Source organism: Gobius niger (assembly GCF_951799975.1).
Source record: "Gobius niger genome assembly, contig: SCAFFOLD_58, whole genome shotgun sequence".
NCBI classification, from domain to species: Eukaryota; Metazoa; Chordata; class Actinopteri; order Gobiiformes; family Gobiidae; genus Gobius; species Gobius niger.
This window is the reverse complement of record NW_027639179.1, coordinates 77,069-90,408: the sequence shown is the minus strand read 5'-3', so window position 1 is coordinate 90,408 and position 13,340 is coordinate 77,069.

The window sequence follows — 13,340 nt, the reverse complement described above, 5'->3', positions numbered from 1 at the left end:
GAAAATCCGATTCAAAAGGATAGGAAAAAAAGAGGGACTTTTGTGTAAATTTACTATACACCAAATAGATCCCATCAACACATTCAACAATGTTTTTAACAACACACACATCGTCACCAATGACAACAGCATTATTTCCTGTCGAAACATTGTTCTGTTTTCAGATGCATGTATTGGCCCTTCACCATTTTGGAGGAAACATCTTCGGGAACAGGACCAATGAAATGGGGCTTTTTCAAAGAAACTGCTTCTCGGGACTCCATAGAAATTGAGTTATTCTCAGACAGTCGTCGAACAATTTGCGCAAGGGGATGTTCTGGTTTTCTCACTAACTTTTTTAACTTTTGAAGATAATTTTCGAAAGGGAAGGCTGAGATATTGTTCAAATGACCATAACGTTTTGCATCCTGGGCAATGTGAACTAAAGAGTGCACATTATACACGAGGGCATCTCTACCATAAACATCACCAAAATGGGTTACAAACATCTGCAGCAACAAATCTGCGTACGGATTATGGACAGTGGCTAAAGAAGGGGAGAGTAAAATCGTTATCCCAGAGAAAAGAAGCCAAAAATTGTTATATATATTTGGATCCAGGAATGGTGGAAGAATGACCGGGCCGAGATATAACAAAAACATTCTGAATTCAGTCGCCTTCCATCTGTCCACCTCTCTCAGAGATCGTGGCTTTCGGGCAAATTCAACTGGAATATGACCACGCAGTTCTATCATACGGTCAGAAAGCTTGTTGACAGTGGTGGCTGATAAGCGGAACTTCAAAGGCCCTCTTAGCCAGATGTTTAGCAGTTTCCTCACAACACCCAAGCAAACTGAATGCATAGAATCATTGGGAAATTGGGAGACCATGCCAATCTTGAAATCGCTGAATGGATTGGGGCCATCGTGATGATGTTTTGCAGCAAACATTTCATCGGTTCTCAAAGGGCAAGAGGTCAAAGGAAATGTCATGCGCCCAACATACTGACCCTGCTGCCAACATCGGTCACAACCATAATATCCATTGTGGCTCTTTGTATTCTTAACAAAGGCGCGAGCGGGAGCGTCACAGATTACAGAGTCCAGTTCAAAGAAGATTTTTTTGCCTTCAAATTCAATGCCATTCTGAAGATCCCTCATTTCATTCACAAACTCCTGCAGAAACACATCTGCAGGTTTAGGCTTATGTGGGCCACAGAACAAGGCAACCACCACAGGCTCTTTTAGGGGACAACCAAGTAAAAGTGCTACGATTGGCCACACCTGGATCCCACAACTTTTAAATAATGGCAGCCCATCAATGTTCAGTTGCAGTTTTAGTGTACATTCATGTCCAATTGATGACAGGGAGTGAAGCAACTTGTCCTTTACCGAATTTAAGATCCCACAGTAAAAATACTGCCCCCCACAGGCCTTCTCAATGACATGGGTTGTGTTTGTTTTGAGGAGCGTCCGTGCATCCTTTGGAAGCTCTGGATGGAAAGATCGAAGCAATCCAAGGAGGGCTGTAAGAGCCACTATGTTATGTGCTAGGCAAAGACTAGTGTCTTTGTCTCCCTCTTGTGTTTGTTCCCCTCTGTTTTTGTTTTTCAGGCTTGGCTCTTGGCTGGTGGGAGTGTCTCTGAGCAGGCCAAGCTGTCATCCATCTTCAATCAAGCTCTGTACATAGACTCCTGGTTTTCCTGCACTCACTGCCTGATTGTTCTGTCTTCTTCACGGTTAGTACCCAAGCTTAGTAGTCAAGTCTTTTGTCATCTGTTTTTGTGGCTAAAGTTTATTTGTTATTTGCGTGCAGATCCTCTACCTGCCTCAGAGACACCCTGCCAGACCGTGTAGACCAAGCCTGTTTAGTTTTTTGTTACATGGAGACGTCTTATTAAATAAAGACATTTTTTGTTCATCCTAGTTGCCTTTGTCTGCTTTGGGGTTCACTTACCAACCCTAACACACTAAAGACACTCCAAAGGTCAAGGCCCAGGCACGCAAACCAACAGTCAGGTCAGGCTGGTTTAACTCTTCAAATTCTTCATCTGAGTCAGAATACACAGCATCAAAATCTCCCATCTCGTCCACATATCCAGGACACACATTTTCAACATCAGCATAAGCTGCTCCATCACACCCAGTTACAGGAACATCAGCCTGAACATCTGCCTGAACATCTGCCTGAACACCTCCATCACATTCACTCATTTCACTGTCAACACAACACTGAGAGGGGTTTTCTCTGTGACTGTCTAGAATTTGTCCTAGTTGTCTCTCCACCCCTTTCCTAGCTCTCCATCTAAGAGTGGCCTCATTTAGCACCCTCAGATCCATCTTGCCAGGGAATCTGTGTAATATGGCATGAAAGTCAAACTTTCAAGCACAGCTTGTACGTTGTGTACAGTGAATAAAAGAAAAAAAAAACTTACCTGGCTGTGCTTTGACTGAGAAACTCTGTAACAGAGGAAAAAAGGACGGTGAATAATTTTATTCTAAAGCCCTATTGGCACGGGATAAGCATTATCTAGCGACCCCATTTATAACTGAAGCCTGAGATTCTGGTTGAAATCTCCGGGATATGACATCAAAGCGCTCCTTTCCGAGTTCATTTGTAAAATTAACTTTCACCTGAATGAATATGTGAAGGCTGTTTTAGTCTCTTACCACGGACAATTCTGAGCGCAGCCCGGCTCTCTAAAGCGCACCAACATGCAGAACACTGCGTGATTTCTCTTTGCATTTTGCCTTTAAACAGCCTTTTACAAAAGGGGAGAGACGGGAGAGAGAGGAGGGAGGGAGCGTGGAGAGGGGAGAGAGCGGAGGGAGAGAGCGGGGGGAGAGGGGAGAGAGCGGAGGGAGAGAGCGGGGGGAGAGGGGAGAGAGAGCGGGGGGAGAGGAGAGAGCGGGGAGAGAGAGGAGGGGGAGAGAGAGGAGGGAGAGGGGAGTGAGAGAGCGGGGGGAGAGGAGAGAGCGGGGAGAGAGAGGAGGGGGAGAGGAGTGAGAGAGCGGGGGAGAGAGAGCGGGGGAGAGGAGAGAGCGGGGAGAGAGAGGAGGGGGAGAGGAGTGAGAGAGCGGGGGAGAGAGAGCGGGGGAGAGGAGAGAGCGGGGAGAGAGAGGAGGGGGAGAGAGGAGGGGGAGAGAGAGGGGAGAGAGAGCGGGGGAGAGGGGAGAGAGAGAGAGCGGTGGGAGAGGAGAGAGCGGGGAGAGAGAGGAGGGAGAGGGGAGAGAGAGCGGGGGGGAGAGAGCGGAGGGAGAGGGGAGAGAGGAGGGAGAGAGCGGGGGGAGAGGAGAGAGCGGGGAGAGAGAGGAGGGAGAGGGGAGAGAGGAGGGAGAGAGCGGGGGGAGAGGAGAGAGCGGGGAGAGAGAGGAGGGAGAGGAGGGAGAGAGAGGAGGGAGAGCGGAGGAGAGGAGGGAGAGAGCGGGGAGAGGAGGGAGAGAGCGGGGGGAGAGGGGAGAGAGCGGAGGGAGAGGAGAGAGCGGGGAGAGAGAGGAGGGAGAGGGGAGAGAGAGCGGGGGGGAGAGAGCGGAGGGAGAGGGGAGAGAGCGGGGGAGAGGGGAGAGAGAGAGAGCGGTGGGAGAGGAGAGAGCGGGGAGAGAGAGGAGGGGGAGAGAGAGGGGAGAGAGAGCGGGGGGAGAGAGTGGGGGAGAGGGGAGAGAGAGAGAGCGGTGGGAGAGGAGAGAGCGGGGAGAGAGAGGAGGGAGAGGGGAGAGAGAGCGGGGGAGAGGGGAGAGAGAGAGAGCGGTGGGAGAGGAGAGAGCGGGGAGAGAGAGGAGGGAGAGGGGAGAGAGGAGGGAGAGAGCGGGGGGAGAGGAGAGAGCGGGGAGAGAGAGGAGGGAGAGGAGGGAGAGAGAGGAGGGAGAGCGGAGGAGAGGAGGGAGAGAGCGGGGAGAGGAGGGAGAGAGCGGGGGGAGAGAGCGGAGGGAGAGGAGAGAGCGGGGAGAGAGAGGAGGGAGAGGGGAGAGAGAGCGGAGGGAGAGGGGAGAGAGCGGGGGAGAGGGGAGAGAGAGAGAGCGGTGGGAGAGGAGAGAGCGGGGAGAGAGAGGAGGGGAGAGAGAGGGGAGAGAGAGCGGGGGAGAGGGGAGAGAGAGAGAGCGGTGGGAGAGGAGAGAGCGGGGAGAGAGAGGAGGGAGAGGGGAGAGAGAGCGGGGGGGAGAGAGCGGAGGGAGAGGGGAGAGAGGAGGGAGAGAGCGGGGGGAGAGGAGAGAGCGGGGAGAGAGAGGAGGGAGAGCGGGGGGGAGAGAGCGGAGGGAGAGGGGAGAGAGGAGGGAGAGAGCGGGGGGAGAGGAGAGAGCGGGGAGAGAGAGGAGGGAGAGGGGAGAGAGAGCGGGGGGGAGAGAGCGGAGGGAGAGGGGAGAGCGGGGAGAGAGAGGAGGGAGCGGGGAGAGAGAGGAGGGAGAGGAGGGAGAGAGAGGAGGGAGAGCGGAGGAGAGGAGGGAGAGAGCGGAGGGAGAGGAGAGAGCGGGGAGAGAGAGGAGGGAGAGGGGAGAGAGAGCGGGGGGGAGAGAGCGGAGGGAGAGCGGAGGAGAGGAGGGAGAGAGCGGGGAGAGGAGGGAGAGAGCGGAGGGAGAGGAGAGAGCGGGGAGAGAGAGGAGAGAGCGGGGGAGAGAGAGCGGGGGAGAGGAGAGAGCGGGGAGAGAGAGGAGGGGGAGAGAGAGGGGAGAGAGAGCGGGGGGAGAGAGTGGGGGAGAGAGAGCGGGGGGAGAGAGAGGGGAGAGAGAGCGGGGGGAGAGAGCGGGGGAGAGGGGAGAGAGAGAGAGCGGTGGGAGAGGAGAGAGCGGGGAGAGAGAGGAGGGAGAGGGGAGAGAGAGCGGGGGGGAGAGAGCGGAGGGACAGGGGAGAGAGGAGGGAGAGAGCGGGGGGAGAGGAGAGAGCGGGGAGAGAGAGTGGGGGGAGAGAGGAGGGAGAGTGGGGGAGAGGGGAGAGAGAGGAGGGAGAGAGAGGAGGGAGAGCGGAGGAGAGGAGGGAGAGAGCGGGGAGAGGAGGGAGAGAGCGGGGGGAGAGGGGAGAGAGAGGAGGGAGAGGGGAGTGAGAGAGCGGGGGGAGGGAGGAGAGGAGGGAGAGCGGAGGAGAGGAGGGAAAGGGGAGAGAGAGGAGGGAGAGGGGAGAGAGAGGAGGGAGGGCGGAGGAGAGGAGGGAGAGGGGAGAGAGAGCGGGGGAGAGAGCGGGGGGAGGGAGAGGGGAGAGAGGAGGGAGAGAGCGGGGGAGAGGAGAGAGCGGGGAGAGAGAGGAGGGAGAGTGGGGGAGAGGGGAGGGAGAGGGGAGAGAGAGGAGGGAGAGAGAGGAGGGAGAGCGGAGGAGAGGAGGGAGAGAGCGGGGAGAGGGGGGAGAGAGCGGGGGGAGAGGGGAGAGAGAGGAGGGAGAGGGGAGTGAGAGAGCGGGGGGAGGGAGGAGAGGAGGGAGAGCGGAGGAGAGGAGGGAAAGGGGAGAGAGAGGAGGGAGAGGGGAGAGAGAGGAGGGAGGGCGGAGGAGAGGAGGGAGAGGGGAGAGAGGGGAGACAGAGGGGAGGGAGAGGGGGGAGAGAGCGGGGAGAGGGGGGAGAGAGCGGGGGAGAGGGGAGAGAGAGGAGGGAGAGGGGAGTGAGAGAGCGGGGGGAGGGAGGAGAGGAGGGAGAGCGGAGGAGAGGAGGGAGAGGGGAGAGAGAGCGGGGGAGAGAGCGGGGGGAGGGAGAGGGGAGAGAGAGAGCGGAGGGAGAGAGCGTAGGGAGGGAGAGGGGAGAGAGAGAGCGGGGGGAGAGGAGAGAGTGGGGAGAGAGAGGAGGGAGGGAGAGGGGAGAGAGAGGGGAGGGAGAGGGGAGAGAGCGGAGGGAGAGGGGAGAGAGAGGAGGGAGAGCGGAGGAGAGGAGGGAGAGGGGAGAGAGGGGAGACAGAGGGGAGGGAGAGGGGAGAGAGAGGAGGGAGGGAGAGGGGAGAGAGAGCGGGTGAGAGGGGAGGGAGAGGAGGGAGAGGGGAGAGAGAGGAGGGAGAGGGGAGAGAAAGGAGGGAGGAGAGGGGAGAGAGAGGAGGGAGAGAGCGGAGGGAGAGGAGAGAGCGGGGAGAGAGAGGAGGGAGAGGAGGGAGAGAGAGGAGGGAGAGCGGAGGAGAGGAGGGAGCGGGGGAGAGGAGGGAGAGTGGAGATAGGAGGGAGAGGGGAGAGAGCAGAGGGAGGAGAGGAGGGAGAGGGGAGAGAGCGGAGCGAGGAGAGGAGGGAGAGAGCGGGGGGAGAGGAGGGAGAGGGGAGAGAGGGGGAGGGGAGAGAGCGGGGGAGAGGAGAGAGAGAGAGGAGGGAGAGGGGAGGAAGGGAGGGGGGAGAGAGCGGGGGAGAGGAGAGAGAGAGAGGAGGGAGAGGGGAGGAAGGGAGGGGGGAGAGAGCGGGGGAGAGGAGAGAGAGAGAGGAGGGAGAGAGGAGAGAGAGGAGGGAGAGAGGAGGCCCTCATACACACTGTATGAGTTGATCTGTGGTCTGAATTAGCAGTGCCTTTGTGGCTGTGTATTGTATTTTTAATAAATAATTTGATCTGTGGTGGAGTGTGGCAGATCAAAGCTATGATTTAAGCAAGTTTATTATTCCTGCTGCCTGTCAATTTGTCTTATTCCAAGTCATTGTTTCCAAAATCATATTTTGGTACAATGGTGAGAGTATGGTTTAAGGAATAGCTCTGTAGTGCAAGAGCTGTGAAAGATCATATATCTTTTTTAAACTACCACTAACACAACAAATAATGTGTCATAGAGATACTGCATTGCAGTACAGTCCTTGATTAAAAATAAAAGACATTGGAAAACAATTCTTGAATTAAAGGAAATATCATTATAATAGGCTCTCTATTGTCCTAAAACATAAAAATGGAGAGGGTGGGGCACATGTGTTTTTTAAATATATATTATATATAATAATAATAATATGGGGGGGGGGGGGGGGTCTTTATTCACATGTCAGTTCACTTTCCGCTACAACCTCCTCCAAATGCAGAGTACCTCCGGGTTTGAAGCTTTATTGGGGAAAGCAAATACCTGTTAAGCTAACACACAATTTCCCTCCAGGCTAAAGTAAGGACGTTTTATTTTAGTCGCGGACACTTGCTTTCACTTGGACAACTTTTTGAGGAAAAAAGTGTAAAATCACCGTTAGTGGACTGAAACGGTATACGAGGCCACCGCGTCTCACGTATACGCCAGGAATAGAGCATCTTCAACGGGATACACAGCGCACGAGGACTCGCTGATAGCCTGCTGGAGCACGTCACTAAAATGAATATGGAACTGTTAATGGAGTAGCCTCTGATGAAGGCAATACAAAGTAAGACAGTTATTAAATGTATTTATTCTGTTTAGAATGGATGTGGATCACACATTTGCACAAACGTTAGCGGCCAGAACCAGGCCAAACTTGACAGCTATCATGCCCTGGTGCGCTTCTAGCTTCGTGTTTGGCTGTCTTGTTATTGAAGAAACACTTATTGTTTGTGTTTTGGTTCACATAGTAAATATGAAAGAAGAGTTAACGCGTCTCCGGTGGTAGTTGAAAAGCTCGTCAAAGAATCCCCAGTTATACAAACGGAGCTGGCCCGGACCTAATTGCTGTCGGGGTTGTGTGTCTACAGTTGATCTGTTGAAAAGCCAGTTTTTAACTACTACCGGAGGCGTGCGCTAACTCCCCCGTTTCATATTTACAATATGAACCAGAACACAAGTAATACAATGGTTTCACAAAACAATGGTTAGACCGTAAAGTCAAAAGCTTAGCATCGAATGAACACAAAACTAAAAGTGTACCCCGGTCCTGTCTGGGATTCGCATTTGTTTCAGGGCATGATAGCTGTTCTGGCCGCTAACGTTTGTGCAAATGTGTGATCCACATCCTTCATCAGAAACTACTCCATTAAATATCATGCTCATTTTTGTAGGCTATCTGCGGGTCCCTGTGCGCCGTGTGTCCTGTTAAAGAGGCTCTTTTCCTGGCGTTTAGTGAGGTCTCATACTTCTTTTTTTTAAATCATGTTTTATATCTCTACAGGTTTTGTACATAATTTGAGGTTTTCACGGACGTTGGGTGGACTTCACTTTCATGTAAGTGGAACATATCACAAAACAAGAACCGCAGTTATTTACTGTTATACCATTCTCACTGTAACATTGTGGTTTTGTAGGACCAAATATAAAGGTGGAGCAGGCTCACTGCACGAAAACCTGGAACACTGTTTGGTTTCCACCAGGGCTGCCAGGTCTGGGCAGCCAAATCTGAAAATCGCGGAAAACCCGCGGACATACGGCGCGGCTGGAATTTTCAATATTGTTTACTAGTTAACAGAGCCCATAGATACAGACGACATCTGTGGAATCTCCCATATATGGTAATTTTTGAAAACAGTTAAGGGGGAAAACAATTTTGAAAAAATCTCTAATTATTCAAAAACTACTGTAACAAATGTTGAATTACGAATATAGTTTCTACTAAATAAAGAAACAAAGACATGGGGAGGAGCAAAGTGGTTCAACAGCCCATAAATACATGAATAACGGAGAATGCTAACTTCATGCTACATGTTAGCATCGGGCTAATGCTAACGGTTAGCCAGCGCTTGCTACAACTGCCGTCTTTTCACTTCTACTGAACAATCTGCTGTGAGAAAAATATCCATATGGGCCTGATTTACATTTTACTTTATTTATGTGATAAATAAGTTCATATTCCACCAGAAAATGGCTAAAAAGAGGGAAAATTGTGTTTCTCTAAAGCAGGGGTGTCAAACATATGGCCCGAGATGATTTAATCCGGCCCCTGCCCTGTAGAGCAGAAATTCCAGAGTATGTCAAAAAAAAAAAAAAAGTCTCTAGCCCATTTCTGTGCGGAGTTATGAATGTTTAAAGAATAACCAGAATGCTCATTCTAGCCACTAGGGAGCAATAAATTAAAAAAAAAAGGATAGAGTTCCACACGTGTCCAGCAGAGGGCACTGACATAATAAGCGCTCAGGATATGAACAACACATTATATAGCCATGTGGTAAATGGACAGTCTGCCCCAGGGTGGCTGTGGCTTCAATAACAGTTTACCACCACCAAGTGAATGAATAATGACTACTGCACTTTCAGGAACTTGTGACACAGGCTTGTAAAGTGCAATACAAGTGTAAGCCGTTGTCATTAATGAAGCTACAGTCAAGTTGGGGCTTTGATCAAATCACAGCTTATTATTATTCATTTATTGGAAACATTTTCTCTGTTATATGTGGCCCGCGACCCGTCGTGGGAGCTGAATTTCGGCCCGCGACCCAAAATGAGTTTGACACCCCTGCTCTAAAGATTCTATTTTCCCCCTCGGCGAAGCCACGCCCCCTTCTATGACAAGATGCCGTCTGTATCTATGTGCTCCTGCGATGATGAGAAACCGCCCCTACTCCCCTCCCTTATTGAAAAAGCAGCTTACAGAGCCTTGGATTTGCCTTCGAAATAGTGATTTGGATCAATTCAGTTTTTTTCACCCGCGGACTGGCGTTAAAAAACGCCCAATTCCTTTTCCCCAATCCCCTTAAAGATAGACACTCATACAACATCCAATATATGTGTAGTTTTATTTTATTTTTTATGCCCGACATGTTCAGGACTGAAGCTGGATTCAGACGGACGACGTCTGGACTAAGATGTTCTGTGATTGTCCATGAGGGACACACTGGACATGTAAGTGATTTACTGGACATTGTTTGCCTTTGTCCAGTACATGTCTTGTGTCTGACCCGTGTTGTTGTTTTTGTGTTGGCAGCCCTGAACCAAGTGCTGTTTCTGATGAAAACATGAGAAAGAGAATTTTCCTCTGGAGCAACAGAACTGTAAAGACTGTGTCCTGTTGGGAGGAGGCCGTGTTCGAGGCCCAGGACACGCTGGAGGGACTATGTCTCTGAGCTGGCCTGGTGTCGCCTCAGAGTTCCCCCAGGACAGCTGTGTGGGTCAGGCAGTCTGGGCATCTCCGTGACCCGGCCCCGGATAAAGCGGAAGAGGATGGATGGATGGATTTTTCATCTTTTACGGCCTTCTGGGTGTGCAGGTGAGATCACACCCAGTCAGAGAACACGTTAAGGCCAGGGCAGTCCAGAGCCAGCCATGTCCTAATGTGTAGAATGAGCTCAGACCTGTTCACCACAACTGCCTCTAAAATCCTGCGCTGTCACTCAAAATGGTGTTAACACGGGTCCAAAGAACTGTCATGCATGAGCTTAAAGAGACTAGATGCATATTGGTAATATTATGCTCACTACTGACATCTCAGGTCTTACGCGTAACTGCAGCTTCTATATTAAGCTCGTGCATGTTTTCATGAAATCAAAACAACCCGTTTTTTTCAGGAACGTCACCACCAAAGCCGAGTGCCTGGCGCTAAACTACAGCTGGAAAAGCCGCCAATTCAACTTCAACAATCTGGCTCAGGTTTTGTTGATTCAGATGAACTTTTCGTTTGGAGTAAAAGTTTTCAAGCTGTCATCTGTCCTGGGTTATTTGTCCAGGCATTGTTATCGCTGTTCATCATGCATTCACAAGCTGGGTGAACCAACATCGTGTACGACGGCATCGACGCGGTGGCGGTGGACGTACAGGTAACGCAGTTGACCCTCCAGCTGTTTGTGTGAAGAACCTTAACCACGCTCTTGTCTTGTCTCGGCAGCCGGTCGTCAATCACAACCAGGCCGTGATTCTCTATTTCCTGTCTTTCATGGTGCTGAGTTATCTCTTGCTGGACATGTTCATTAGCACCATGGTTCAGGGGTACTACAATGAGCAGAAGAAATGGCAGACGGAACTGGACGAGGGTGAGTAATAGGGGTTATATATTGTACATCAATTATATGGAACACAACAAGTCAACATACATTTAACATTTTATTGGTTGAAAAAAGATGTCTAGATTTTTTTCTTTTCAGTTCCACGTTGTAGAAACTATTTTCAATTCAGTTTCAGTCAACAAAATATGACTTTGACAGGCCATTCTGACCATTAGCCTGGCTCGACATGAGAGGGGTCTCCGAGGGCAAAGTAGTGGAGTTTTGCTTTGTCCCATTTCAGCGCCTGTGGACGACAGCTTCCACCTGCTATACTCTCCATGGCGGCTCAAGGTCTACCAAATCGTCATCATCCTCAGCGTAGTGTTGATGATGTTTGAAAATTACAACATGCCAGCGGTAAGTACCATCTCATCTTCCCTTCGATCGCTATGAATCAATATGGCCGCCCACATTTTAGTTTTCACTCTTTCATACTTTTTAAACTCATTTTAATTTGTGTGTTTGTCCGTCAGTGGTTGGAGGATCTCATCGGGTACTCCTTTTACGTGTTGACCGCCATCTTGGTTGGGGAAGTCCTCTTGAAGCTGGTGGCCTTTGGACTGAAGAGATTCTTCGTCTTCGTAGTCTTCAGGCGTTATCTTTTGAAATGACCATCCGTCTGCGTTGTCGACATCATATCCTATAGGACCTTGTGAACGCAGCCAATGTCCTGTATGTGTGCATGTGTGTCTAAACCCCCCCCCCCCCCCCTGCATGCCGTTTTAGATGGAACATTCTGGATTTAGTGGTGGTCTTAGTGTCGCTTATAAGCATCTTGTTTAGTGAGCTGAACTTCACATATGAAATCCCCATCAACCCCAGCATTCTCCAGGTGCTCCGGGCGCTCAGGCTCTCCCACGGTAAACACACACGCCTCTGCTCAGTATGTGCACTGTGACACGTGGAGCGGCCATTTACTTGCTGTTGTTAAGTGCTCAAGACCAAGAAGCTTCGACTCCTGGTGAGGACGGTGATCAAGACGCTCCTGCAGGTGCAGAGCTTGATCTGGCTTTTCGCGTTCATCTTCTCCATCTACGCTTTTGCGGGAGTGGAGCTGTTCGGACACATCAGTGAGTGCATTACTTTCCTCTTTACAAACGTCCAAATGTATCAAGTGTACTTCACTGCAGTGTCTCGTGTCACAGAGGCCCTGATGTCCCTCTACAAGATCTACACTGGTGACTGGAGCGGGATGCTCAGAGTAAAACTAAAGCTATATACCTACAACACTCATCTTAACTGTTTCATTGCGTTGTAGCTGCATTTTTTTTGTGTTGCTTTTTTGTTATTTTTATTGTACTCTTGGTTGTTTTGTTCTGCACCTGTGATTACCTGCACTAACACAAATACTATCGCATTAAAGTATATCACAACCTCAGGCTCTTTAAGGCGGCCTGACGTCAGCAGAGGCGTCTCTCCTCCCGCTAAGGGTTTATTTTATACTACAGTCACCTTGACTTCCTTCAAGCTTTCATCAATCAACAAATCTACCACAAACAAGGGCTTCTGTATAACTTATACAGACTTTGCTCTTCTCGTTCATCTAGCGTATTTTTAACTGTAGTTGCGTTCCGCCTCTATAAATGTGAAATTTGACTTACGACTCCAAAATGCTAAAAATGATGTTTTTTGTAGAACTAAAATTGTCCTTCCTATAACTTAGGTTTAGGCATGGGTCCACTGACCTTAAAGAACAACTAAACACCAGTGCCCAGCCTTACTCCGCCCACAAGAAAATTTGAAAATTCCATCTAAAAAGGGCGTTGCTCAGCAGACCAGGGGGCAAGCAGGGGGGCATAGAGTTGGGCGTGGTCTGGGCTGTGATTGACACATTGGCGCCGTGACTGACCGCTAGCTAATGATGGAGAGTGACAGTGACAGCAGCTTCGCCACCGAGAGGTCTTTTGAGGTGGAGGATTTTTCTCCCCCTTCATCACCGGAGGTGGAGGTGGAGGATGTTGATGTGGAGGAGGCCGGCGGCCGGCGGCCCTGAGCCGTACATGTTTGAGCCGATGGCTCGCTCGTTGCCCGAGGCCACCGGTGCGGCCGGTACTGAGGAGCCCGCCGAGGCGTCAGTGCCGCGAAGGATGGGTCCCGTTAGCGAATGGTAAATTGGTGTTAGCATTAGCGCTCAGTTTATCTGATTTAGAGCAAACGCAATCGAAAGGTTCATATTTATATTAAATTGTAGATATGTTCATACATGGATATTGAGGTATCATACAGACATAATAAGCTATGACTGAATCAACAGGTGTTTATGCGGCCACTGCACGTCCTTGTCCCCAGTGGAGAATGTGTGCTGCAGGGAGACACCAAAGGTATACTTGAATAAAATAAAAGCACAAGACATAATAATTCAATGTTTAGTTCTGTAGTAATATGCACAAAACATTACGACTTTTTATTTTTTTCCAACTTTCGCTAGCATTAATTGTCCCATTTGTGGTAGGTGATGCACAGATGTCAGCAGGTGGGTGTCAACACCTGCATTACTGAGCACCCGGGTTTCGAGGCAGTTGCCCTCAACCCATATGTACTGCAGGCAGTGTATGGGACATAT